The 26,327-nt window shown below is 42.4% G+C and overlaps 1 protein-coding gene across 4 annotated transcripts in view; it reads left to right on the top strand.

Annotated features, from left to right (window-relative positions):
* The first annotated feature begins 373 nt into the window (after nt 1-373).
* KCNS3 (potassium voltage-gated channel modifier subfamily S member 3) overlaps nt 374-26,327 on the top strand; it is a 49,226-nt gene continuing 23,272 nt past the window's right edge. For 2 of the 4 annotated variants that reach the window (XM_078348450.1, XM_035273148.3), the window contains exon 1: nt 1,131-1,291. The gene's annotated coding sequence lies outside the window, so the exon portion shown is untranslated. Of the gene's footprint in view, nt 672-1,130; nt 1,292-26,327 lie in introns of those variants that run through there. The other 2 variants (XM_035273150.3, XM_035273149.3) reach the window with 2 other exon arrangements.

Raw genomic sequence — 26,327 nt, 5'->3', positions numbered from 1 at the left:
AAGAACAATTAGAAAACCCACAGATAATATAGGGTATTCAAGAAGTTTAGGAAAGTGTTTGTCACCATCTCTTTGCCCCCATTCCCTCCTCAGCGATTGGCTCAAGGCCTGGAGTTCGAATCTGCGTGGTCTCCCTAGGCGCCTGCCTGAGGTGAGTGGTCAGCGGGTGCTGGCTTGGGGGCAGCTGGCAGAGCGCATGCTGTGGGTGGGAACCCAGGGAACACTGGGCGCCTTAGCTTGGAGCAGCTGGCACCGAGGAATTATTGCACTTCTGCACAACTTAAAAATCTGCAGTTTGGGGGCGGGAGGGGGAGCGCGGGGGTGGGTCCCCGAGCGTCCCATTTCTCCTCCCGGCTGTTGACTGAGCGCTCTCGCTCAGTGCAGCGGGGCCAGCGATGCCTTCTGGACCACACGCTGTCCTCGCCGAGGTCCTGGTTTGTTCTCAACCTCGGCTAAAGGCATCGTCCCCTGACTGCCTCTTCCATTCGTCCTTCGGAAAGGGGACCCAACTGGTTCCTCTTCTACCTATGAGGCGCATCTGCTTGGTGCAAATGTCCAGCCACCTCTTCTGACTCGGTGAGTCGAGGAATGAGACAAAGCATCTTGTTCTGCACCGTGCATGAGTCTTCAGGCAGCGGGACCGGTGGCAAACATTGGCAGGAACTGGAGCTGTATGTATTCTCCTTCGCACTTTGTTTTAAAACAAGTTTGGGCCTCGCGACTTCCTGAGAAAATCCAGGCAAATTAGTAAAGTGTAGCTTGGGCCGCGACTCCAGCAGCCGGGGCCGCGGGGGAGGTCATCCTTTTCCCGCCCGGCCACTGCGCTTCCGGCCCAGGAGGGAGCGCAGGTGGGAAGCGCGGGGCGCGCTCTTGCTCCCACCCGGACCGCGCCGGCAGCTCCGGGGTGACTCTGCATTTGGGCCTGGGCCGGGTCTCTGTCCAACCGTCTGTCCGCCTGTCTCGCGGTGGGAGCCCGGTAGTCCTCGGCCGCCTGTGCCCTCGGCCCAGGGCGCCCGGCGGCGGCCCGAAGCGAGGGGCTGGCGGAGCTGGGACCAATGGGACGGCGGCTGAGCGGCGGGCCCCGCCCCGCCCTGCCCCGCCCCGCCAGCAGCTCCTGGGAGCCGCGCTCCAGCGGGGAGGGACCGACGGACAGACCGGCCGACGCGGGCCACCCCGCTCTCCTCGCCGCCGCGGCGGCAGGCGCGGGGCCGCGCGGTGAGGCCTGATCCCTGCAGCGCGGGCGGGCGGCGTCGCAGAGCGGAAGGAGCGGGATGCGCCCGGACTCCTGCAGGTACCTGGCTGGTGTCCTCACCTCCCCGCGCGCTCTGGAGACTTCTCCAGGCGACCCTGCAACTTTACTGCACCTTCTCCCACCTTTCGCTGCCCCAGTCCCCTGTGGTCCAGGTCGCGGCTGCAGGACCTCAAGGGTCTATGGCCGCAGGGCACTTTCCGTCCTGCTGGGCGCCTGGCTCGCGGCGCCCGCATCCTCCGGTCCCCAGAGCCAGCCGTCTCTGGAGCCCTAAGGCTCCGCCTGTTGCGTGAGCTGCGGGCAGCTGAAGCGGTGCCTGGTTTCCTTTGAAAGCCGCGGGGAAGGTATTTAGGATCAGCTTTCGGGGCGTGGGGTGGGCTGTGGTCGGGGGGAGGATCACCTGGAGGCGGGAGTATCGAAGAGCCGGGGAAAGGCGGCACCTGGCACAGGGGCATCCCCGGGGCGTTTCCTTGGCCGAGAAGCCGTTCCTTCTCTTCTTCGAGAGGAGGCGCTTGTAAATGCTTCCCGGGCCGTCTGCTCCGCCTTCTTCTCTGTCATTCTTCCCCTCCCTTATGCCCTGCAGCTGTGCAAGGCGCCCCGCGACAGTTGCAGGGAAGAGCGAACCCAGGGCCTTTGCCCTTGTGCAGCACTGCGCCCTGGGTGGGGACGCGTGGGGCTTGCACCGCAGGTGTGGAGTCACTTGCGGACTCCGCGTTGGGATCAGTGGCAGTGGTAGGGATGGGTGCCCCGGGGTCAAGGAACTCCTCTTTTCCGCGCCCTTCTGGGTGGCTGCCCGACCTCCTGAGGCGCCCGGGCTAGCAAGCGAGTCAGTCTTGCCGGCAGGGGCCGCGGCAAGCCTGGCTGGGCGCCTTTCGCATTGCAGGGCTTGTCCTCCGCCCCCCCTTCCCCCCCCCACCCCGGCCCTTCTAATCCGTTTGGAGAAAGGAGCACCTTTTGCATCCTTGATATCTCCCTCCGGTTTTGTCTGGGGAGACCTAGCCAAAAGCTTCACTCGGGTGGCTCGCGGGAGAGGCAGAGGACAGCAAAGAGCTACCTCCACCTGCCAAAATGACCCAGGGGCCCTGGTTTGGTGCCCAAGCGTGAAGTGGGGGGATGGGCAGTAGGTGTTCCTTACGTTCCTCCTGGAGAGTAGCTTTTCGGTTGGCCCAGAGCCCTCGGGTTTTTTGTCTTTCACTGTTTCCTCTGAAAATACTGGGTTAGGTGAGAAAAACCAATTCAGAAGACTTTCCTGTTTCTTTCCCTGTATTTGCTCAAGCGATTTGCGTAATCATTCACTTAGAACTGTGTAAGTCACTCCTAGTTGCCCCCCTCCTTAGACTATTTGCAAATACCTGCCCAGGTAAACAGGAAGCAAGCATTTTCCCAAGCACCTGTCCCCTTGCTGAAGGCATATACCCTCATGCTTTGTCCTCCCTGCATATCTGGAGCCAGAGAGGTGACTCTGATTCTCTAGTTAAAGTAGGTGTAATGTGTAGGCTCCACTTCTTACCTGAGTTGTGACCTTCTTGAGATTGACTCGTTCAGTATGCACTTACAACCAGCCCGCGTGGGCCAGGCCCCAGGATGCACTCTGGGACAGACTTTAAACAGATGATGTGATTTCTGCACCCAGTCTAGTCTGTTCTTTATTTCTCACCAGCTTCCTTTCTTTTCTTGTTCTGATATTATGTTTGTCATTTCCAAACTCGGAATTGTCAATAATGGGATACAGAAAAGGTCATCTGGAAGTGCCATAGAACTCTGAATCCAAAGCATGTTGTGAATATACTAAGGAGACTTGTGGGATCTGTTTTAATGGAATTTTTTTGTCTGAGCCATTATTGCCTGAATAGAGCCATTGACGAAGGCAGCCACACTAAGTGTTTGCTGGTCAAGCATATGAGGGCAAATTGGGAGGTCAGAAGCGGTCTTTGCTCTGTTCCACAATATTATAATATTAAAAGCCCAAAGCTCTGGAGCTCGAGTTTGCCAGCAAGGCACCAACTGAGCATCATGATCTTCTTTTAAGAAGGAAGGGGAAGAGTGGGAACTGCAGCCCCCTCCTGTCTTCAGTGGGTTTTGCCCTTCACTGTAATTCTTCACAGACGTGCATCCCTCTGTTCTACCACACATCTCAATCTGCGCTGTGTCTGGCATTTGCTGTTGGAATATGTGTCAGCTTTGAGAGAGCAGGCACCACAGGGTTTTCCTCCTCCTTTTCCTTTTTTTATTTTTTAATAGATAACATTTTTTGGCTGCATACTATATATCAAATACTCTGCTAGGCACTTTTCCAGGCATTATCTCATTTAATCCTCATAATAACTGCATGAGGTAGTGATACTTGCCTTCTTTACTGCAGTATTGCTGTGGGAGCCAGCAGCAGATGGAGCCCCCTAGGTGCATGTTGAGTCAGATGGGAGGCCAATGGGAAATGGTGGGCCTGAGGTCCCGCTAGCAGGAAGGACAGATCTGCAGGGTAGGATGAAGCAGAGGAGAAGGTGGGTGTGTTTGTTGACTCTGCTTGTCAGGTATCAGGAAAGTGGATCTTCCAGAGTGCCACCTGTTTTTAATACCCACCTAGAAACTTAATAGAGAACAGACTAGGATGTGGGGACCTAGCTTGCAGCTCTGATATCTATTTCTTTATGGCTCCTTGACTTGACATGTCATTTTTGCTAATCTAGGTCTTAGTCTGTTGAGCGACACTGATCTAGATCTCTAACATTTATTATTACCCTGTACTAGGCACTAAAAGCTAAAAGCTTTTACATGCATTAACTTATTTCATCCTAATGACAATCTTAGGATGATAGGTTCTATTATTACCCTATTTTAGAGGAAGAAAGAGAGACAAACTGAATAACTTGTTTGAGGTCACCCAGCCAGGAAAAGATGAAGCTAGGATTCTTTCTGTCCCTGGCAGTCTAACTGCAGAGTCACTGTGAGATTCAGTCTTCCCCATTTATTCCTGCAGTTCCAACGTCGTACCCTATTCTTAGTGGGATCTCGGATGAAGTTTATTGAAGAGTGACAGAGAGAGCTTGCAGTTATCAAGTGACTTTTGGGTCCCATGTCTCAGCCTTAAAAGGAACTTTAAAGACTGCATTAGCAAAATATTATTTTTGCCTTTGCCAAAATAGTCTGCTTTTCAATGGAATTCTGCCCAGCTGGTTAGGATAAAAGGAAGATAAACCATAAGGATCATGGGCCAGGCAAACAGTATGGTGATTTTCAGAAAATGTGTTTATCAATATAAGAAATTCACAAAAATCACAGAACACTCTGCACTCTGACTCAAAGTTGTGAAGTACACCAAGCAATGACCAATTCATGAGTACTTATTATATGGGTGCTAAGTGCCCAGTACAACAGGCATTGAAGGTAGGCAGAATCTATGACATGGCCTTTGAGCTTGAACTTGTAGTGGATCTGGAGACTCCAGATCAATGAGACAAGGTAGAACAACACAAGATGCTAAATATTGAAGTCCTGATAAAAATCACAATAATTCAGTCACAATTGTATAAGCTATAATGGTTTGTAGGAACTTTCACATGGGATATCTCATTTCAGTCCTCAGAGCAACTGAGAGTTATAAGCTATAGGTGGGACAGAGGTGAGGAAGTCCATATTGCTGATGAAGAAATTAAGGCAAAGTAAGCCTTGAGCTTGAACACAGTCATGGGTCATCTGACTTCAAGTCCAGCATCTTTCTGCTTCACATCTGTCTGGAGCTAGAGAGCAGAACAGGAAGGCAGTGCTATTGAGAGTCCTTGGGGAGTAGAGGGCTGAGTTTGAATTTCATCCTGGACCTGGCCTTTGATTGCCGGTCTTGACTACCCAGGGTGCTTAGAGGAGGCAGGGAAGGCGAAGAAATAGTGTTGTTGTTTTATTTTTCAGAGACCTGCTTCTATGTGAAGCCTGGAGTGAATACTCAGTTATCATGAACATAATAACAAGGCTTAAAATGTACAATAAGATGTAGAAGCTGATTTAGAATTTTCATCCCTGTTTTTCTTTATCGTTTGTCTAGATCACCTTTTGAAACTTTTTAGCATACCTGCACATTATACTTTTTTTCTTTTTTACAGTTGTTAAGAGTATCAAAATGTACACATTATAAAAGTGAACTCTTCAATATGTTAAAAATAGTTACTAGACTAGGTTGTGGTAGTTTTCTTGTGGGCAAGAGGTCTCATTCTCTTTGGAAACCTGCAGAGCCTTGCACTATGATTTGCTTTGAGGAGATACTGTATAAACATTGTCTTCAATTGCACAAGCATTGATGATAAAGGCATAAGATCTGTTTTTAGCCAGTAATGTTACAGTTAAGCAGTTAATGTTGACAGCAGCAGCTTCAGTGAGTTTGCTGAAGTCCCAAATGAATGAAGTATCTTGCTGACTATCCTACTGATCAGTCATCTGAGCACTTACCAGATGTTCACCAAAGGGGGCATAATGATTAACTTATAGTCACATGTAAGTATTCTCATTCTATATTCAAATATGTACGAATATTCATTCAGCAAGTGTTTGAGTACTTACCTGATGTTATGTACTATGGTAGGTACTGGGTATACTGTGGTAAAGGAAACAGCAGGGGTGAGAAGTGGGAGGGAGACAGACATGAAACAAACCAATGCAAAATTTAAGTGGTGGTTAAGTATTCTAAAGGACTTCATGGGAGAGAGTAACAAGGGTAGGGAGGCATAGTTCAGATGAGAGGATCAGGGAAGACCTCCTGAGGAAGAGATATTTCATTTTGAGCGATAAAAGGAGTCCATTAAGTGAAGAGTAGGGGAGAGAATTCCAGGCTGAGGATTCTAAGGCAGGAATGAGCATTGAGCATCTTTTTGCTCTATTCAGGAACTTCAAGAGAACAAGGGTGGGGATGGCTGGCAGGAGGTTGTAGAAGAGGGCAGGGGTCAGATCATGCTGTGCCCTTTAGATCAAGTTCAGGGTCTTATGGTTTATTCTGAGGGCTGTGGAAAATGGATTTGCAGCAGGTAAGTGTCACAAGCCAATTTAAATTTAAACAAAGTCGCTTGGGAAGCCTGTGAAGAACAGAATAGACTGGAGAGGTGCAAGCATGGGAATTAGGAGCCTTGTTTGGAGGTGTGCTGCAGAAGTGGGGCCTAAAGTGAGATTGGATTGGGTTGAAAAATGAATGGAGGTGAGGAAGTGCAGACCATACACATATTGCTAGTGAAAGGGAGCAGAGAGACAGGATGCATGTGGGGGCAGGTTTGTGTCTATGTGGAAGGTGACCTTGGCTGAGGTTAGGGATGTAAGTCTAGCTCATTGATAAATTAACACATATGTATCTCTCTGTATAGAGTTATAGCACTTCTAGAAAGTTAGACATTTGAATCCTAGCTCTGGCTCAGTCTTGAAATCTAGGTAACTTAAAAAAGCATATCACTTTGAGTACTTCTAGAAGATTAGACATTTGAATCCTAGCTTTGGTTCTGTCTCCATATTTGAGTAGCTGAACATACTTCCCTTTGTGTGTATGTTTTTTTTCCCCACTCCCTGGTGGTTTTATAATTTTTTAAAAAGTGCAGTCTTCCTGCAATGTTCTTTAATAGTGTTATTTATATGTGTTAATATGGGTTAATTTTAAAAATTGAATTGGCAGAACTATGAATGGGCACGTAGGAACATTTGTGGTAGGATTCTAAGCATTTGCTCATTAATGATCATGGATAAGCTGCTTTTAAATTAGCTTAAATGGACAGACACCAATAATAAAGTCTGGTGATAAGGAGACAGTAACCCTTCCAAGGTAGATCGGTAAGGACCAAGAGAGCCCTGGGGGTGGTTATGAGCCACTTTCTTGTGTTTCAGTGGGACCTCTCCTTACCTGGTCTTTTTCATTTGCGTGAGACACATCCTCTGGCAGGAATGAGCAGTGATAGCTGTTACAAAGATGGTAAGAGAGGTACTTGTAATCTGTTTTCTGAGAACCCATTTGTATCAGGGTTTTCCAGGCAAGCAGAACCAATAGGATTTACAAACATGTAAAAAGATATTTATTATAAGAAATTGGATCACACAATTATGGAGACTGGCAAGTCTAAAATTTGCAGGGTGGGCCAGCAGGCTGGAAACCTAGGAGAGCCAATACTCCACTTCAAGTTTGGAGGCAGTTGCTATACTGCCTGGAAGAGCTGATGTTACAATGAAGTCCGAAGGCAGGCTGCTGGAAAATTCTTTCCTGTTCAAGGGAGGCCAGGCTTTTGTTTTGTTCAGGCTTTCAACTGACTTGATGGAGCCCACCAACATTATAGAGGGCAGTGTGGTTTACTCAAAGTCTACCAATTTCTATGCCAGTCTCTTCAAAAACACCCTCACAGAAACACCCAGAATAATGTTTGACTAAATATCTGGGCACCCTGTGACCCAGCCAAGTTAACACAAAATTAGCCATCACATCACATTTAGCAGAATATACTGGTTTAAACATCAATAATGAACATCACAGATACCCTGATGGGGCATTATGGAAAGATAGAGTATCCAGTGATCAGTTCCTAGTTATAGGGCCATAGAACTGAAAGTTATTCCAAAGATCAGTCAAATCATTTGCTGCCTCTGGACTTTGGGAATACTGGCTTAAATGTTGGCAAATAATTAGAGTATTGAGACAAAAGAATGCCAGCACACTAAATTTGGGGCTTCAACATGCTTATGTATTTTTTACTTTTATTTTGCTATGGACTGGATTGGCTTTTCTAAGCCCTGATGGACATGCCATGTTGAACTTAAAAGCATTTCCTATGATTTACTTGAGATAAAAATGTAATTGGCCAAAGAGATGGGAGAACTTCATGGTTAAAGACTGTTGTTTGTAGACTTGAACTGAGAGTAGAAGTTGTGGCAAGGGCATTTCATTATTTTATTCTTTGAGTTCAATAAATCATACGTTCTTGGCAGTGTTTTTTTTGGGTTTTTAAGATTTGAGTTTTCTAAGCATGGTACATTTATAAGACCACTGACATAAGACCCGGGTCTTCTTCCCTTGGTGCTTAGATAATATGTAGATGAGATTCAGCCCTGAGGCTTAGACTTGAGCCCCTTGACAGAGCTCATCTCCTCTGGGATAAAAGGGTAAAAAGAAAGTACTACATATGGCAGTGTTTATCTGTGTGTCCGTCCATCTGTCCATCCAACCATCCATCCATCCATCCATCCATCCATCCATCCATCCATCCATCCATCCATCCATCCATCCCATTCATCCACCCATCCATTCATTCTATTCATCCACCCACCCATTTAAATGTCCATCCATCCATTTGTCTGTCCATCCATCCATCCATCCATCCACCCACCCACCTTTGCTACAGTGTAAAAAGATATCTGTGTCCCCATGCCCGCTCATCTTCTCCTTAAATCACAACTCCTACAAAGTGGGTTCTTTTCTCAGATGTGTAAGCAGGAGTCTTGTGAAAGTTCATGCAAAACCTGAGAACTTGTTTTTTAAGCAGGTTCCCCAGACTTTTTGATGTAATTAGAAATTGAATATCAGCATGGTGCATCTCTTTGGTGATGAGCACCAAATTTTCTTCTCCTAGCCTCCCTAGACTTAAAGTAGTATGTGTCGTCTTCTCATGTAATTTTTATTTTTTTAATTATTATTTTTATTTTTCCATAAGTTACTGGGGTACAAGTTGTATTTGGTTATATGAGTAAGATCTTTAGTGGTGATTGGTGAGATTTTGGTGCACGTGTCACCCAAGCAGTATACGCTACACCATATTTGTACTCTTAATCCCTTGCCCCACTCCCACTCTTCCCCTGGAGTCCCTAAAGTATATGGTATCATTCTTATGCCTTTGCATCCTCATAGCTTAGCTTACACATATCAGTGAGAACATACGATGTTTGGGTTTCCATTCCTGAGTTACTTCACTTAGAATAATAGTGTCCAATCTCATTTAGGTCAGTGCAAATCCTGTTAATTCATTCATTTTTATGGCTGCATAGTATTCCATCATATATATATATATGTGATGAAATATGTGTGTGTGTGTATATATACATATACATCATATATATATTATATATATCCATTATATATATATATACATATACATATATATGTGATATATATATATACATATACATATATATGTGATATATATATATATCACATATACATATATATGTGATATATATATCACAGTTTCTTTATCCACTGGTTGATTGATGGGCATTGGGGTTGGTTTCATGATTTTGCAGTTGTGAATTGTGCTGCTTCTTTGAGATGGAGTCTCACTGTGTTGCCAGGCTGGAGTGCAGTGGTGTGATCTCGGCTCACTGACACCTTCTCCTGGGTTCAAGCAATTCTCTTGCTTCAGCCTCCCTAGTAGCTGGGACTACAGGCATGAGCCACCATGCCTAGCTAATTTTTGTATTTTTAGTAGAAATAGGGTTTCACCATGTTGGCCAGCGTAATCTTGATCTCTTGACCTTGTGATCTGCCTGCCTTGGCCTCCCAAATGGCTGGAATTACAGGTGTGGGCTACTGTACCTGGCTGTGCTGCTATTAACATGCATGTGCAAGTATCTTTTTCTAATAATGACTTCTTTTCCTCTGGGTAGATACCCAGTAGTGGAATTGCTGGATCAAATGGTAGTTCTACTTTTAGTTCTTTAAGGAATCTCCACACTGTTTTCCATAGTGGCTATACTAGAATACATTCCCACTAGCAGTGTAGAAATGCTCCCTGTTCATTGCATGCATGCCAACATCTACTGCTTTTTGATTTTTTGATTATGGGCATTCTTGCAGAAGTAAGATGGTATCACATTGTGGTTTTGATTTGCATTTCCCTGATCATTAGTGATGTTGAGCATTTTTCATATGTTTGTCGTCCATTTGTATATCTTCTTTTGAGAATTGTCTATTCATATCCTTAGCACACTTTTTGATGGGATTTTTTGTTTTTTTCTTACTGATTTGTTTGAGTTTATTTTAGTTGCAGACTCTGGATATTAGTCCTTTGTCAGATATATAGATTGTGAAGATTTTGTCCCACTCTATGGGTTGTCTGTTTGCTGACTGTTCTCTTGCCATGTAAAAGCTCTGTAGTTTAATTAGGTCCCAGCTATTTATCTTTTTTTTTTTTAATTGCATTTGCTTTTGGGTTATAGGTCATGAAATCCTTGCTCAAGCTAATGTCTAGAAGGGTTTTTCCAGTGTTATCTTCTAGAATTTTCATAGTTTCAGGTTTTAGGTTTAAGTCCTTAATCTATCTTGTTGATTTTTGTGTTAGGTGAGAGATGAGGTTACAATTTCATTCTCCTACAGGTGACTAGACAATTATACCAGCCCATTTGTTGAAAAGGGTGTCCTCTCCCTACTTTATATTTTTGTTTGCTTTGTTGAAGATGAGTTGGCTGTATTTGGGTTTATTTCTGGGTCTTTTTCATTGGTCTCTAGTCTGTTCCATTGGTCTATGTGCTTATTTTTATGCCAGTACGATGCTGTTTTGGTGACTGTGGCCTTACAGAATAGTTTGAAATCAGGTAGTGTGATGCCTCCAAATTTGTTCTTTTCACTTAGTCTTGCTTTGGTTATGTGGGCTCTTTTTTGATTCCATATGAATTTTAGAATTGTTTTTCTAATTTTGTGAAGAATGATGGTGGTATTGATGGAATTGCATTGAATTTGTAGATTGCTTTTGGCAGTATGGTCATTTTCACAATATTGATTCTACCTATCCATGAACATGGGATGTATTTCCATTTGATTGTGTCATCTGTGATTCCTTTCTGCAGTGTTTTGTAGTTTTCCTTGTAGAAGTCTTTTGACTCCTTTGTTAGGTATATTCCTAAGTATTTTACTTTTTTTTGCAGCTACTGAAAAAGGGTTGAGTTATTGATTTGATTCTCTGCTTGGTCACTGTTGGTGAATAGAAGCACTACTGATTTGTGTATGTTAATCTTGTGTCCAGAAGCCTTGCTGAATTATTTTATCAGTTCTAGGAGTTTTCTGGTGGGGTCCTTAGAGTTTTCAAGCAATCATATAATCAGCAAACAGTGACAGGTTGACTTCCTTTTTACCAATTTGGATGCCTTTTATTTCTTACTCTTGTCTGTTTGCTCTGGCTAGCACTTCTGGTACTATGTTGAAGAGAAGCGGTGAGAGTGGGCATCCTTATCTTGTTCCTGTTCTCAGAGGGAATGCTTTCAACTTTTCCCAGTTCAGGATTATGTTGACTGTGGGTTTGTAATAGATGTCTTTTATTATGTTAAGATATGTTCCTTGTATACTGATTTTGCTGAGTTTTAATTATAAAGGGATGCTGGATTTTGTCAAGTGCTTTTTCTGCATCTATTGGGATGATCATATGATTTTTGTTTTTAATTTCTGTTTATGTGATGTATCTCATTTATTGATGTGTGTGTTAAACCGTTCCTGCATCCCTGGTATGAAACCTAGTTGATCATAGTGAATTATCTTTTTGATATGTTTGATTTGGTTAGCTAATATTTTGTTAAGGATTTTAGCATCAATGTTAGTGAAGGATATCAGTCTGTATGTAGTTTTCTTTTTTGGTTATGTCCTTTCCTGGTTTTGGTATTAGGGTGATGCTGGCTTCATAGAATGAATTAGGGAGGAATCCTTCATTCTCTCTCTTGTGGAATAGTGTCAGAAGGATTGGTACTAATTCTTCTTTGTCTGGTAGAATTCTACTGTGAATCCATCTGGTCCTGGAATTTTTTGTTTGTTTGTTTGTAATTTTAAAATTGCCATTTCAGTCTCACTGCTGGTTATTGGTCTGTTCAGGGTATCCAATTCTTCCTGATTTAAGCTAGGAGGGTTGTATTATTCCAGGAATTTATCAATCTTTTCTAGGTTTTCTAGTTTATGTGAATAAGTTATAGTAGCCTTGTATGATCTTTGTATTTCAGTGATGTTAGCTGTTTTGTTTCTTAGTGAGATTATTTGGATTTTCTATCTTCTTTTCTTGGTTAATCTTGCTAATGGTCTATCAATTTTATTTATCTTTTCAAAGAACTATCTTTTTGTTTCATTTATCTTTTGCATTTTTTTGGTTTCAATTTCATTTAGTTCTACTCTGATCTTGGTTATTTCCTTTCTTCTGTTGGGGTTGGGTTTGTTCTAGTTTCTCTAGTTCTTTGAGGTGTGACTTTAGATTGTCTGTTTGTGCTGTTAGACTTTTTGATGCAGGTATTTAGGGCTATGAACTTCCCTCTTAGTATTGCCTTTGGTGTATCCCAGAGGTTTTGATAGTTTGTGTCATCATTGTCATTCAGTCTGAAGTATTTTTAAATTTCCGTCTTGATTTCATTTTTGACCCAATGCTCATTTAGGAACAGGTTATTTAATTTCCATATATTTGCATAGTTTTGAAGATTCCCTTTGGAGTTGATTTCCAGTTTTATTCTACCTTGGTCTGAGAGAGTGCTTGATATAATTTCAATTTTCTTAAACTTATTGAGGCTTGTTTTATGGTCTATCATATGGTCTCTTGGAGAAAGTGCCATGCGCTGTTGAATAGAATGTGAATTCTGTGGTTGTTGGATGAAATGTTCTGTATATATATGTTAAGTGCATTTGTTTCAACCAATAGTTTAAATCAATTGTTTCTTTGTTGACTTTCTGTCTTGAAGACCTGTCTAGTGCAGTCGGTGGAGTATTGAAGTCCCCTGCTATTATTACATTACTGTCTATCTCATTTCTTAGGTCTGTTAGTAATTGTTTTATAAATTTGGGAACTCCAGTGTTAGGTGCATATATGTTTAAGATTGTGATATTTTCCTTTTGGACAAGGCCTTTTACCATTATATAATGTCCCTATTTGTCTCTTTTATCAACTGTTGCTTTAAAGTTTGTTTTGTCTGATATAAGAATAGCTACCCTTGCTCACTTTTGGTGTCTATATGCATGAAATGCCCTTTTCCACCCCTTTACTTTAAGTTTATTTGAATCCTTAAGTGTTAGATGAGTCTCCTGAAGGCAGCAGATAGTTAGTGGGTTCTTGTCCATTCTGCTGTTCTGTATCTTGTAAGTGGAGCATTTAGGTTATTTACATTCAATGTTAATATTGAGATGTGAGGCAGCGTTGCATTCATTGTACTCTTTGTTGCCTGTGTACTTTTGTTTGTTTGTTTTTGCTTTTTAACTTGTACTTTTGTTTTATAGTTTCTGTGTGATTTTTGCTTGAAAGAGGTTCTGTTTTAATGTATTTCCAGGATTTGTTTCAAGATTTAGAGATCCTTTTAGCAGTTCTTGAAGTGGTAGCTTGGTAAGGGCAAATTCTCTCAGATTTATTTGTCTGAAAATGACTGTATCTTTCCTTCATACATGATTCTTAGTTTTGCTGGATACAAAATTCTTGGCTGATAATTGTTTTGTTTGAAGAGCTGAAGATAGGACCCCAGTCCCTTCTAGTTTTTAGGGTTTCTGCTGAGAAATCTGCTGTTAATCTAATAGGTTTTCCATTATAGGTTACCTGGTGCTTCTGTTTCACAGAACTTAAAATTATATCCTTCATCTCAACTTTGGATAACCTGATGACAGTGTACATAGGTGAAGATCTTTTTGTGATGAATTTCCCATGTGTTCTTTGTGCTTCTTGGATTGGACGACTAGGTCTCTAGCAAGGCTGGGGAAGTTTTCCTCAATGATTCCTCCAAATATGTTTTCCAAGCTTTTAGAATTCCCTTCTTCCTCAGGAATACTGATTATTCTTAGATTTGGTCATGTAACATAATCCCATACTTTTTGTATGCTTTGTTCATATTTTCTTATTCTTTTTTCTTTGTTTTTGTTGAATTGGGTTAGTTCGAAGACATTGGCTTTGAGCTCTGAATTTCTTTCTTCTGCTTGTTGGATTTTATTGCTGAGACTTTCCAGAGCATTTCACATTTCTAAAATGTGGGTCTGAAGTTTCCTGAATTTATGATTGTTTTTTTCTTTAAGCTATCCATTTCTTTGAATATCTTTCCTTTCACTTATTGTATCATTTTTTGAATCTCCTTGCATTGGGCTTCACCTCTCTCTGATTCCTCCCTGTTTAGCTTAATAACTAACCTCCCAAATTCTTTTTCAGGTAATCAGGGATGTCATCTTGGTTTTGATCCACTGCTGGTGAACTAGATTGATTATTTTGGGTGCTGAAGAGCCTTGTTTTGTCATATTATGAGAGTTGATTTTCTGGTTCCTTCTCATTTGCATAGGCTCTGTTAGAGGGAAGGTCTAGGGCTGAAGGCTGTTGTTCAGATTCTTTTGTCCCACAGGGTGTTCCTTTGATGTAGTACTCTCTCCCTTTTCCTATGAATGTGGCTTTCTGTGAGCTGAACTACAGTGATTGTTGTCTCTCTTCTGGACCTAACTACCCAGAGAGTCTGCTTGGCTCTGGGCTGGTCCGGAGGGTTGCCTGCCCAGAGTTCTGTGATGTGAACTGTCTATGGGTCTCTCAGCTGTGGGTATCGGTGCCTATTCTGGTGAAGGTGGCGGAGGGTACGGTGGACTCTGTGAGGGTCCTTAGCTTTGATGATTTTATGCTCTATTTTTGTGCTGGTTGGCCTGCTGCCAGGAGGTGGCACTTTCCAGAAAGCATCAGCTGTGCTAGAATGGGGAGGAATCAGTAGTGGGGGCCACCTGAGAACTCCCAAGATTACATGCTTTTTGTCTTCTATTACCAGCATGGATAGGGAAGGACCATCAGGTGGGGGTGGGGCTAAGCACAGGTGTCTGGGCTCTGACTTTCCTTGGGTGGGTCTTGCTGCGGCTGCTGTTGGGGATGGAGGTGAGATTCCCAGGTCACTGGGGTTGTGAACCTAGGAGGGTTATGACTGTCTCTGCTGAGTCATGCAGGTTGTCAGGGAAGTAGGGGAAAGCCTGCAGTCACAGGCCTCATCCAGCTCCCATGCAAACTGAAAGGCCAGTTTTCACTCCCACAGTGTCCCTGCTACAGCCCCGCTACGGTCTCTTTCCAGGCGGAGGGTGAGAGGGTCTTGAAAACTTGCCTGAGGCTGTCTGCCTGCCACCTGAGAAAGAAAGGATTTTAGTTCTTCCCACACCTGCAAAGTCTGCATGCCAGATTTGTACCCTCTCCTGAGTACTGGCCAGGTTTCTCGCCCTGTTCAAATTAATAGTTTGCCTAGAGGATTCCTTCTCCTCTGGCCACCCTCCTAATGTATTTCTGTGGTGCCAGGCAGGAGTGGGCTTCCTGGGGACCCAGTGAACTCCCAGGGACTTTCTGCTGTTTCCCCCACCCCTGTATTTCACTCAGCTCTCTAACTTGACTCAGCTCCAGGTAAAGTTGGAAACTTCTCCCGCAAACAGACCTTCAGCTTCTCCACTGGGGGTGTGTGTTTGGGAAAGGAGGGTCTACCTTTCCTAGTTCTGCTGTTGGGGCACTCACAGTATTTGGGGGTCTCCCAAGTTCTGCAAAAGGAGTATGCTTCCTTCAGAGGGTCTGTGGTCCTCTTGGGATTACTGTTTTTTTCTTGTAGTCAATTTGGAACTTAAAATTCGCAATGCAACCCTCCACATGCTGCTCTGTCTGGAGCTGCAATCTAGTACTCTCTTCTGCCAGGATCCCAGGAGCCATTTTTTTTTTTTTTTTAATATGGGGTTTGAAGTGAAGAGTACAGGATACACAGTTCAATGTGGCCCTGAACTCCAGTAGATTTGCTTTTAGTTACTTTTTACCAGTCATCCCTATAACTCCATCAATGGAGTTAAGAATATATAAGCAAGCCCTGTTTTACAACCCTTCATTTATGAGTTATGTGAGCACCTCTGAAACAATTTTCATGTAGACATCATTAGACACTAGGATTAGGTTTCATACTGCCCCACTGAAGCAGACATAAGTCTTAATGAGTACACAGTGACATGGTTTTGAGTATCGGGACCCAAGCATTATATGATGTAGCAGGGAGCTTTTCTGTCCTAGGAAGGGGCCACACACTTGCACCCTACTCCCGTCCATACAAAAACACACCTTAGAGGAGACAGAGTGCTCACTAGTGTGGACTACTTAGCTAGTTAGTTGTAAGTAGACAAACAACAAAAGAGCACCATCATATTTTTTTTTTTTATGTAACAGACAATAACACCTCCACAAACCCTGTTCATGCCATTCTACTGTGACTTTCTCAGATTCCACCAAATAGATCAAGTGTGGAACTATTTCAGATTTCCCTTGTTAACTGACTTCAGTATGAAACTCACAGAAACTTTGATTGTGAACATCAGGTAAAGAAAGCCATGTTTTACTCCAGATTGCCGGGAGTTTGTTTTTTTTCAAGTGTGCGTTTGTATTTGCTGCGGAGTGAGAAATTTTGGCATGGCAGAAGGAAAGCCTGCACCTGTTCAGAGACGACGCCTGCAGCCATCTCCTGATGCTTGGCCCTGAGCTGGCTAATGTCACTGCTGGGCTCGCTGGAGAGTGTGGGTGTTCTTCCAAGGACCTCCTTTTCTTCCTCAACTCAATTCCACCTTGTTCTTTCTTGTGTGGAGAACTTGGAAACTCAGATAGCTGGGTGTATTTAGAAAATGGGCTGGAGAAAGGAAGTAGGTGTGAGAATTCATTTTAATAAGCCAAATTTAAAACTTTTTCAACTTGCATTGCCTGGGGATCTCATTATTTTATAATTTTTTATATCGATGAAGAATAGGATTAATTATAATTGATAGTTCTGGGCAAAGTGTTTAAAAAATCCTCCCAGGATGGTTTCCAGGGACTGGATATGGATGTTTGTAAAGCATAAACACACTTTTACTACTTTCCAAAGAATGGTCTAGATGCTATATAAACCATCATACTTACTTTATTATATCTTTAAAAAGTTAAGTAAAACTTTTTTTAACCTCATGAAATAGTCACTCTGGCAACATATTACAGCAACAGACACTTACTTGGCTCTCTGAGAGTTTTGCTGTATAGATGCTGAAGATTTATAGTTTGGCAAAAACACTCTGTTTTCTTCTAGCAGCAATAAACACTTTTCTAAAATCCTTTGGAAATGCTATAGCATATCAGGTGCTTAGATGGGGTGCAGAAAAACAACAGCTTAGGTCAGACATTCTCATCGACATGTACTGGAGCCCCCACAAAAGCCAATATGGTGAGAAGGTACCTCCCAAGCAGCCCTCTCCACAACATTTTGAGTAGGAAAACCCCCCCTTATTTTTTTTATTTTTTTCCTTTAAGTGAAATGTTCATTTGGTTAAACTTTCACCAGACATTTCCCATTTGTTTACTGTGTAGCAGGCACTAATGTCACCATATGTCAGTGATATTGCTAAGAAATGCCATTCTGCAGGCACAAAGGAGAATGTAGCATTAGGTACGTGTGTATGGGAGGAAGGGAGTACATTGAGACAAAGCTTCCCCAAAGAGGTGACATTTGGACTGATTCCTTGAAGACAGAACCGGAGTTAACTGGAAAAGAAGGGAAGGGGACACCACAATCAGAGGGAACAGCTTTGATGAAGTTTGGAAGGGAGAGTGTGTAGTGCAGTTGGGGATGGTAAATAATTTAATGGAGTGAGGCAGAGGTATGAGGTATGTTGGTGGGTGCTGAGGCCAGACAGGATAGAGTTTAGTCTCCATCCTGAAGACGCTAGGAAGCTGTTGAAGATTTACATAAAGTATTGGCACATTTGACTTATGTTTTTATTTTATTTATTTATTTTTATTTTTTAGAGATGGGCTCACTCTGTTGCCTAGTGGAGTGCAGTGGCACAATCATAGTTCACTACAACCTTCAATTCCTCCTACCTCAGCCTCTTGAGTAGCTTGGACTATAGGCTTGCGCCACCACACCCGACTCATTTTTTATTTTATTTTTTTTGTAAAGATGGGATTTTGCTATGTTGCCCAGACTGGTTTTGGACTCCTGGACTCAAGCAATGATTCTTCAGCCTCCCAAACCACAGGCATTACAAGTGTGAGCCACTGTGCCTGGCCTGTGACTTAGAGTTTAGAAAAGTCCCTTTGGCTGTCCATGGAGATGGAAATGACATTAGAGGTAAAGCCAGATGATGTCACTGTCTTATGTACTGTTGTGACTTTGGGGGCATTGGAGAGGGGCCTCTATCACCCAGAGAGTTAATTGGTTTTGTTCCTTGATGGATGAAATTCCTCAACTATTTTTTTGGAATGGAGAATTCTGGGAAAGTTGAGTGGAATTTTTGGCTATATGTCTGTTTTATCTGCTTCAGGTCCCCTAATTCCCTTTGGGTAATTATACTACACTGTTGAATATTGACTTTGTAACTGTTAAGATCTCCCAAGAGGTTCCTTTGGCTAGCTTCTTTTCCCTGCCCCAGTATAGCCACTGGGTGAACAGGTGGAGTAGGCTCAGCCATTCTGACACTGTCAGTTGAGTGACTGGAGATTGAAAGAGAACACTGTAGTGAGTTCTTCCCTATGTGGCTCTCCAAAGAGATCTCTTCCTCTATAAATTATTCCTGTAGTTTCTTTTTTTCATTTTTTCAACTTTTATTTCAGATTCAGGGAATATGTGTGCAGGTTTGTTTACAGGGGTATATTGCTTGATTATGAGGCTTGGGGTATGATGGAACCAGTCACGCTGGTAGTGAGCGTAGTACCAAATAGGTAGTTTTTCAACCCTTGACCTCCTTCCTACCTCCCCATCAGTAGTCCACATTGCTTATTGTTCCCATCTTTATGTCCATGTGTACCCAATATTTAGCTCCCACTCACATAAGTGAGAACATGTGGTGTTTGATTTTCTATTTCTGTGATAATTCTCTTAGGATAATGGTCTTTGGCTGCATTCATGTTGCTGCAAAGGACATGATTTTGTTCTTTTTTGTGGTTGTGTAGTATTCCATGGTGTATATGTAGCACATTTTCTTTATCCAATCCACTGTTGATGGGCAGCTAGGTTGATTCCATGTCTTTATTATTGTGATTAGACTGTGAAGAACATACAACTGCATGTGTCTTTTTGGTAGAATGATTTGTTTTCTTGGATATATACCCAGTAATGAGATTGCTGAGTTGAATGGTAGTTCTGGTTTGAGTTCTTTGAGAAATCTCCAGTCTGCTTTCCACAATGGCTGAACTAACTTACATTCCCTTTACTCAGCAACCTTGCCAGCGTTTCTCTGATGATTAGTGATGATGAGCATTTAAAAAACATGTTTGTTGGCCACTTGTTTGTCTTCTTTTGAGAAGTTATCTGTTCATGTTCATGTTCTCTGCTCCTGTTTTAATGGAGTTCTTTGTTGTTGATTTAAGTTTTTTATAGATTGTGGACTTTAGTCCTTTGTCAGATATGCAATTTGCAAAACTTTTCTCCCATTCTATAGGTTGTCTTTTTACTCTGTTTATAGTTTTTTCTGTGCAGAATCTTCTTAGTTTAATTAGGCCCCACTAGTCATTTATTGTTTTTGTCAAAATTACTTTTGAGGACATAGCCATCAATTCTTTGAAGGCTGATGTTAATAAAGGTATTTCCTTTAATAAATGATTTTTAGAAAGAAAACCTAGGTTTTCTTCTAGGATTTTTGTAGTTTGAGGTCTTACATTTAAGTCTTTAATGCATCTTGAGTTAATTTTTATACATGGTGATAAGTAGGGGTTCAAATTAATTCTTCTGCATATGGTTAGGCAGTTATCTCAGCACCTTTTATTGATTAGGGAGTCCTTTCCCCATGGCTAATTTTTGTTGACTTTGTTGAAGATCAGATGGTTATGGGTATGTGGCTTCAATTGTGGTTCTCTGTTCTTTTCCAATGGTCCATATATCTGTTTTTACACCAGTACCATGCTGTTTTAGTTACTCTAGCCTTGTAGTATAGTTTAATGTCAGTAATGTGATGTCTCTAGGTTCCCCCCCCCCCTTAATATTGCTTTGGCTATTCTGGCTCTTTTTTTGATTCCATATAAATCTTAAAAAAGTTTTGCCTAATTCTTTGAAAAATGACATTAATAGTTTGATAGGAATAGTATTGAATCTATCTGTAGATTGCTTTGAATAGTATGGCCATTTTAATGATGTTGATTATTCCTGTAATTTTGACTTTCAGGTTCCTCAGAAGGGCCCTGGCTCCTGTCTGCTTCCAGGTGTGACTTTTCAGGCTTCTCTTTGATTCTAGGAGCCTCACATAGCCATCTGAAAAAATTGCATTTGTTTGAGTTAGCTGCAAACAGTTGCTGCTGCTTGTGTCCAAAGAACCCTAATAGATGTAGGAAATGTCCAGAGGTCTTACTTCACACCAGAGTTTAAAGACTAATCTCCTGGCCTTTCCTACTGGTTTGAAAGGGGCACAAGGAGAGAACACAAGAACATTATTTTTAAGGAGGGAGCAAGGGATGTTCTCAAAGGGGCAGTGGAAACTAGATTCCTGCAGACCAATTTTGCTGGCATGCCAGTATTGTTGCAGGCTGGTCTTGCTCCCAGGTCTACCTGGAGTGGGTCAAATTAGCATCAAAGAGCTCGGAGTAATTCCTGTGTACTTACAATTCCAGTTCTTTCTCAGATGGCACTCAGGGCTCTGGCAATACTTAGTGATAAAAATAACAATAGTAAATATTGATGTAGCACTTACAGCACTGACGTAGACACTATTATAAATGTGTTACACATATTAACCCATTTCTTTCTTTCTTTTTTTTTTTTTTAAATGAAAGCTAGTTTATTAAGAAAATAAAAGAATAAAGAATGGCTACTCCACAGGCAGAGCAGTGGCATGGGCTGCTCAGGTACTTACACATATTGTTATCTCTTGTTCATATGCTAAACAAGGTGTGGATTATTCATGAGTTTTAAGGAAAGGGATAGGCAACTTCCAGAACTGAGGGTTTCTGCCCCTTTTAGACTGTATAGAATAACTTCCTGAGGTTATCATGATTTGTAAACTGTCATGGTGCAGGTGGGAGTGTCTTTTGGTATGCTAATGCATTATAATTAGTTCATAATGAGCAATGAAGACGATCAGAGGTCACTTTAATCACCATCATGGTTTTGGTGGTTGTTGGCCCGGCCTCCTTACCGCAGTCTAATTTCTCAGCAAAAGGTTTTTGTGACCTATATCTTGTGCTTACCTCCCATCTCATCTTAAGACTAGGAATGCCTAAACTCCTGGAAATGCAGCCTAGTAGGTCTCAGCCTTATTTTATCAGCCCCTATTCAAGACGGAGACGCTCTGGTTTAATGCCTCTGACAGTGTTACTATAATATCATGTGTTCTCAGAAGATCATCTAATAGAGGGTCTCAGGAAACCTCAGGACTCAGTGCTATCATAAAAAGGCAAGCTTCAGCCAGTATGGGCCCTTTCCCGTGCAAAATCCTGAAGCTGCCAAACACCACAGGGAGACAGCTGCTCCATCTTGATGGACTATCTCACATGAGGTGACAACAAGTATCTGGGATTTAGAAGCCACCATCTTTTGTGTTCCATACTCTTCTGGCATCCTGGGCAGTCCAAATCAGGTTACAGGAAGGTAAGTGGGGACCTTGGTCCTCGTTCACACAGCCCTGGCTCTCGGTCTCTCCTGTAGTACTACCAGAACATTCAGGGTCAGAAATCGGCTGTCTACACCTCCCTATCTCCCAAAAGAGCTTCCCTCCTTAGGCGTCCAGAGGTCTCTTGGATTTTCCACTGCTAATTCCATCTGTTTTCACTAGGCTTTTCCCATTTATTTCTTATAACTAAACTTCGATGTAGGTACTATTATCATCTTATCTTATATTGTTATTATATTACATCTATCTATCTTTTGCTATCAGTCATCTATTACCCATCAACAGATGAAGAAACCACAAGGAACCATTTAAATGGTTATGCCAAGTTATGCCAACAGAAAGTGGTAGTCACAGAATCTGTGCTCTTACTCCTGGATTCAAATCTTAGCTCCACTCTCTTTGGCTGGGCAAGTTATTTATCCTCTGTGTCCTCAGTATCCTCACTTGCAGAATGGGAGTAATAATAGTATCGATTTGTCTAGTATTAGGTAGCATAAAGTAAAATGCTTCCAATAGTGCCTGGCACAAAGAAAGCACTATATAAAGGTTTTTCCAGAAAAGTGATTTTGTAATGGACCCTGAACATACATACTTTATAGAGATAAGCACATATCAAATTGTGACTCTTCTATTATCCCTGTGCTTTATAGATGTTTTGTAGTCTTCACAAAAAGGGCATGAGGTGATAAGTCATTGGTATTGTTTCCATGCTCATTTAGGGAGATAAGGCCAACATGCAGTTTGATTTAAGGACATGGGCCTGGTGTGTTAGGACAGACAACCACCACTGCCGACAGAAGCCAAGAGTGCGATGAGCCTCCCCAATATGGGCGTCACTGGAGAGCGGACTTGGGCTCTGACGTTGCTACCTCTGTTTTCCACTTACATATGTGAAACCTCCATTTCCTCATCCATAAGTGGGGACTCATCATAATGCCTGCTTCTCTGCATTGATCTTGGGATTTAAAAAGGTCATTTGCTCATTCATTACTTTTGACTGAGCACTAAGGATGCAAAAATCAAGAAAAAATGGGCCCTACCTTTGCAGAACTCAGTGAGCAATGTGAAGACAATGAGTAAATTGTTTTACTGTGTTTCAGCAAGTTAAGTACTCTGGTGGAGGCAGGTGTCGGTGGGTGGGGTGCAGTGGAAGGGAGCCTGGTTTTGAGGTAGGGAGAGGTCTGGAGTCTGGGGTTGGTTCTAGAAAATACGGTAGAGCTGAGTCTTAAAGGACATTCTGAGCAGACCAAACAAGTGCAGAGAAGACCTGGAGTTGTGAGAAGGTAGAGCACATTTGGAGATTTTCATTAATTCTTTTTTTTTTTTGAGACAGTCTTGCTCTGTTGCCTGCGCCATAATGCAGTGGCGCAGTCTTGGCTCACTGCAACCTCTGCCTCCCAGATTCAAGCAATTCTCTTTCCCCAGCCTCCTGAGTAGTTCAGACTACAGGCATGTGCCACCACTCCTGACCATTTTTGTATTTTTAGTAGAGACAGGGTTTCACCATGTTGACCAGGCTGATTTCGAACTCCTGACCTCAGGTGATCTGCTTGTCTTGGCTACCATATATGGCTGTTTTTTTTACTAATTTTTTACTGTTCTAGAGTTTCAGTTGGGTTGTGACAGGGAAGGCTAAAGGATAAGGAATAATAATAATAATAGCTAACATTTAATTGAACATTTATTATGTCCCAAGCACAGAGTGCTTTATTTGTATTATCTCATTTTTAATCCTTATGACTTCTCTGTGGTATCTGATATAATCTCCATGCTTCACAAATAAGGAAACTGAAGCTCAAAGAACCTAAACGACTGACCCAAGGTCACACAGCTAGTGAGTGCTGAAGCCAGGATACCAACTCAAGCATTCTGGATCCAGAGTTTACCCTGAAGGCCAGAAGAGCCATGTGGGGACTTTAAGTGCGGCGAGTGGGGTATAACATCCAATGTGCATGTTAAAGGTAACTTCAGCTTAGTATGAAGGAAGAATTTGGGGGTAGGGAATGGAAATAGCCTAAGGCAAGGGGGACAGTTAGTTGTCTATTGTGATAAATGAGTGGAAAAACACCAAGTATCTGGATTAAAACAGAGGCAGGAGGGATAGAAAAAGAAAATAGATCTGAGAGGCAAAGGGAATGTGTATTTGCTCACCATTGGTGCTGGCTGCCTGCCAGTAGGCCTGTGTGGCAAGGGAAAAGTAGGGGCCTGGGATGATCTCTAGGTGTCTGGCCCGAGTAAGCAGGTGGGAAGGGGACAGAGGATGAAGGGAAAGTGTGGATGTGCTTATTTTAAGGCCCCAGTGGGACATTCACATGGACATGTCTGGTAGGCCGCCATATGAGTCTGGAATGTAAGAGGGAGACTGGGCTGGAAATGCACATCTGAGCTCCACTATCAGCTGACACTGGCCAAGGAGAAGAGCAGAGGCACATGGAGGAGGCCATGGTAGTGGGTGAGGTGGGGGGGACATGACACAAAGGACGCCTGTAGATTGTGTCTAGGCTGCAGGTGTCTTCAGTTTGGTTGATGATATTGAAACAAGAAGAACCATAGTTGCTAACATTTAAAAAATTGGGGAAATTTTTTATAAAAATGAAATTTGTAGGTGTTCTTTACAAATTGGGTGATCTGACCTCCTGATACCCAAAGAGGAGGGACAACAGTGGGCCAGTTCCCACTTTCAGCAGGACCAGTGCTCTCTAGTTGTTACAGTGGCCAGGTGTCGTCCTCCTCTCATTTGGGGCCCCTGCCTTGCTCCTGCAGGCATTTTATTAATATTTTGTGACCCCAGATTTAAGATTTGGGAAGAAGACACAGAGTTTTATAGATAAATAAACATGAGTAGTCAGACAAGTGGGAGAGAACACAGCAAGTGGTGTTAGTGGATTGCAGCACAGGCAAGTCAGATGCAGATAAGCAGACTGGGAAGTGTCCTTTGGATTTGGTCACCTGGAGATACCCACAGCAAAAACTCTTAAAAATGGGGTATTAGGTCAAGAATTGTAGAATAAAAGGAAGGAGGAATGTAGAAAATAATTTCTAGAAGCTGTGTTAACAGAGAGGAATTTGAGATTGGGAGACTTTTATGTGTGTGTGTGTGTGTGTGTGTGTGTGTGTGTGTGTGTGTGTTAATGCGAGTGACTTGAGTATGTCTATATAAGGATGTATTTGATATAAAATAGTACTTTATCGTCCTTGACTGACATTTGATAAGAACTACAGAAAGTCTAGTCTTAACGTTGGTTGATAGATTATTCTAAAACTGGTGGTTTTTATGAAAAGAAAGGCTTCCAGCTTACAGGATGAGATAAAGTGCTTTTTATACATCGATGCAGACAGCCCTGCCCCTTTAGATCTTTACCAGTGTTAAATGCATTTTTGCTAGTTTAATATGTAAGCAGCCGTGCCTTAAGATGGGTAGTTTTACATTTTAACAAGGGTAGGTTAAGTCAGTCAGTGTTAATGTGGTGATTTGCCACCTGCATTTACTTATGAGTGTGTGCACTGTTCGTTTCCTTTTAGTATTAGCCAGGTAGAATCTGTACGATGATCTTATTCAGCATCACTTCTATTGCAGTCTGGGTTAGTGTGCTTTTATAGATGTTATGACATATCCCCATTTTTTCCATTTACTTTTTGGTATTTGTTTTATGATATAATTTGATCCAACCAATAACTTGTATGTGTGTGTATGTTAGAACTTATCTATCTTGTCTTTAATAAAAAATCTCTTAATTAAGAGAAAGAATGTATCTGCCATCTGCAGTGGTTGATAGATAAGCTACTTGTCTTCTGTGGTGACCACAATTTCAAAAGCATATTTGTTGTGATTTTTCTCTTCTCCCAGTTAATGCAGTGGGCAAGAGAGACTTTAAAATTGGACACAGAATGGAAGCAGCCAGTAGCTAAGCTATTGGCAAATGTCAACCAACTCATTAATTCATTAATTAATTCAGCAAATAAATTTTTAAGGATTTGCCATGTGTCAGATGAGGTTCTAGGGACTGGGAATGCAGTGAGGTATGAGAGACACAAATCCCTGCACTCCTGGAGCTCATATTAAAGTGGAGAAGCAAACAGTAAATAAGATAATGAAATTAAAAAGTATATATCTAAGTATATTTTATAGGGTGATAAATCCTAGGATTATAAATAAAGCAAGGAAGGGGATAGGAGTTTTAGGGGGTTTTTGATATTTTAGATAGAGTAACCAAGGAAGGTTTTGTTGAGAAGATATGATTTGGGTGAAGACTGAAGGGAAGTGAGGAGGCAAGCCGTGCCATCACCTGGGAAAAGAGCATTCCAGGCAGAGGGATCAGCCACTGCAGAGGCCCTGAGTTAGGATGTGCCTCACTTGGCATGCTGAGCATTAGCAGGGAGACCAGGATGCCAGATGGGAGTGACAGAGGGTGAGAGGATTTGGAGGTCAGATCAGACACATGAACTTAGGGGAGGGAGGGTGGTGGGCATTTTGACTCTGAGTAGGATGGAAGTCACAGGAAGGTTGAACATATGAGTGACATGATGTGATGCACATTTTATCTCCAGCTAAAGTATTCTTAATCCTTCCTTTTGCCATGGACC

This window comes from Callithrix jacchus, chromosome 14 (assembly GCF_049354715.1).
Source record: "Callithrix jacchus isolate 240 chromosome 14, calJac240_pri, whole genome shotgun sequence".
NCBI lineage: Eukaryota > Metazoa > Chordata > Mammalia > Primates > Cebidae > Callithrix > Callithrix jacchus.
This window is presented reverse-complemented; position numbering and strand designations above follow the sequence as displayed.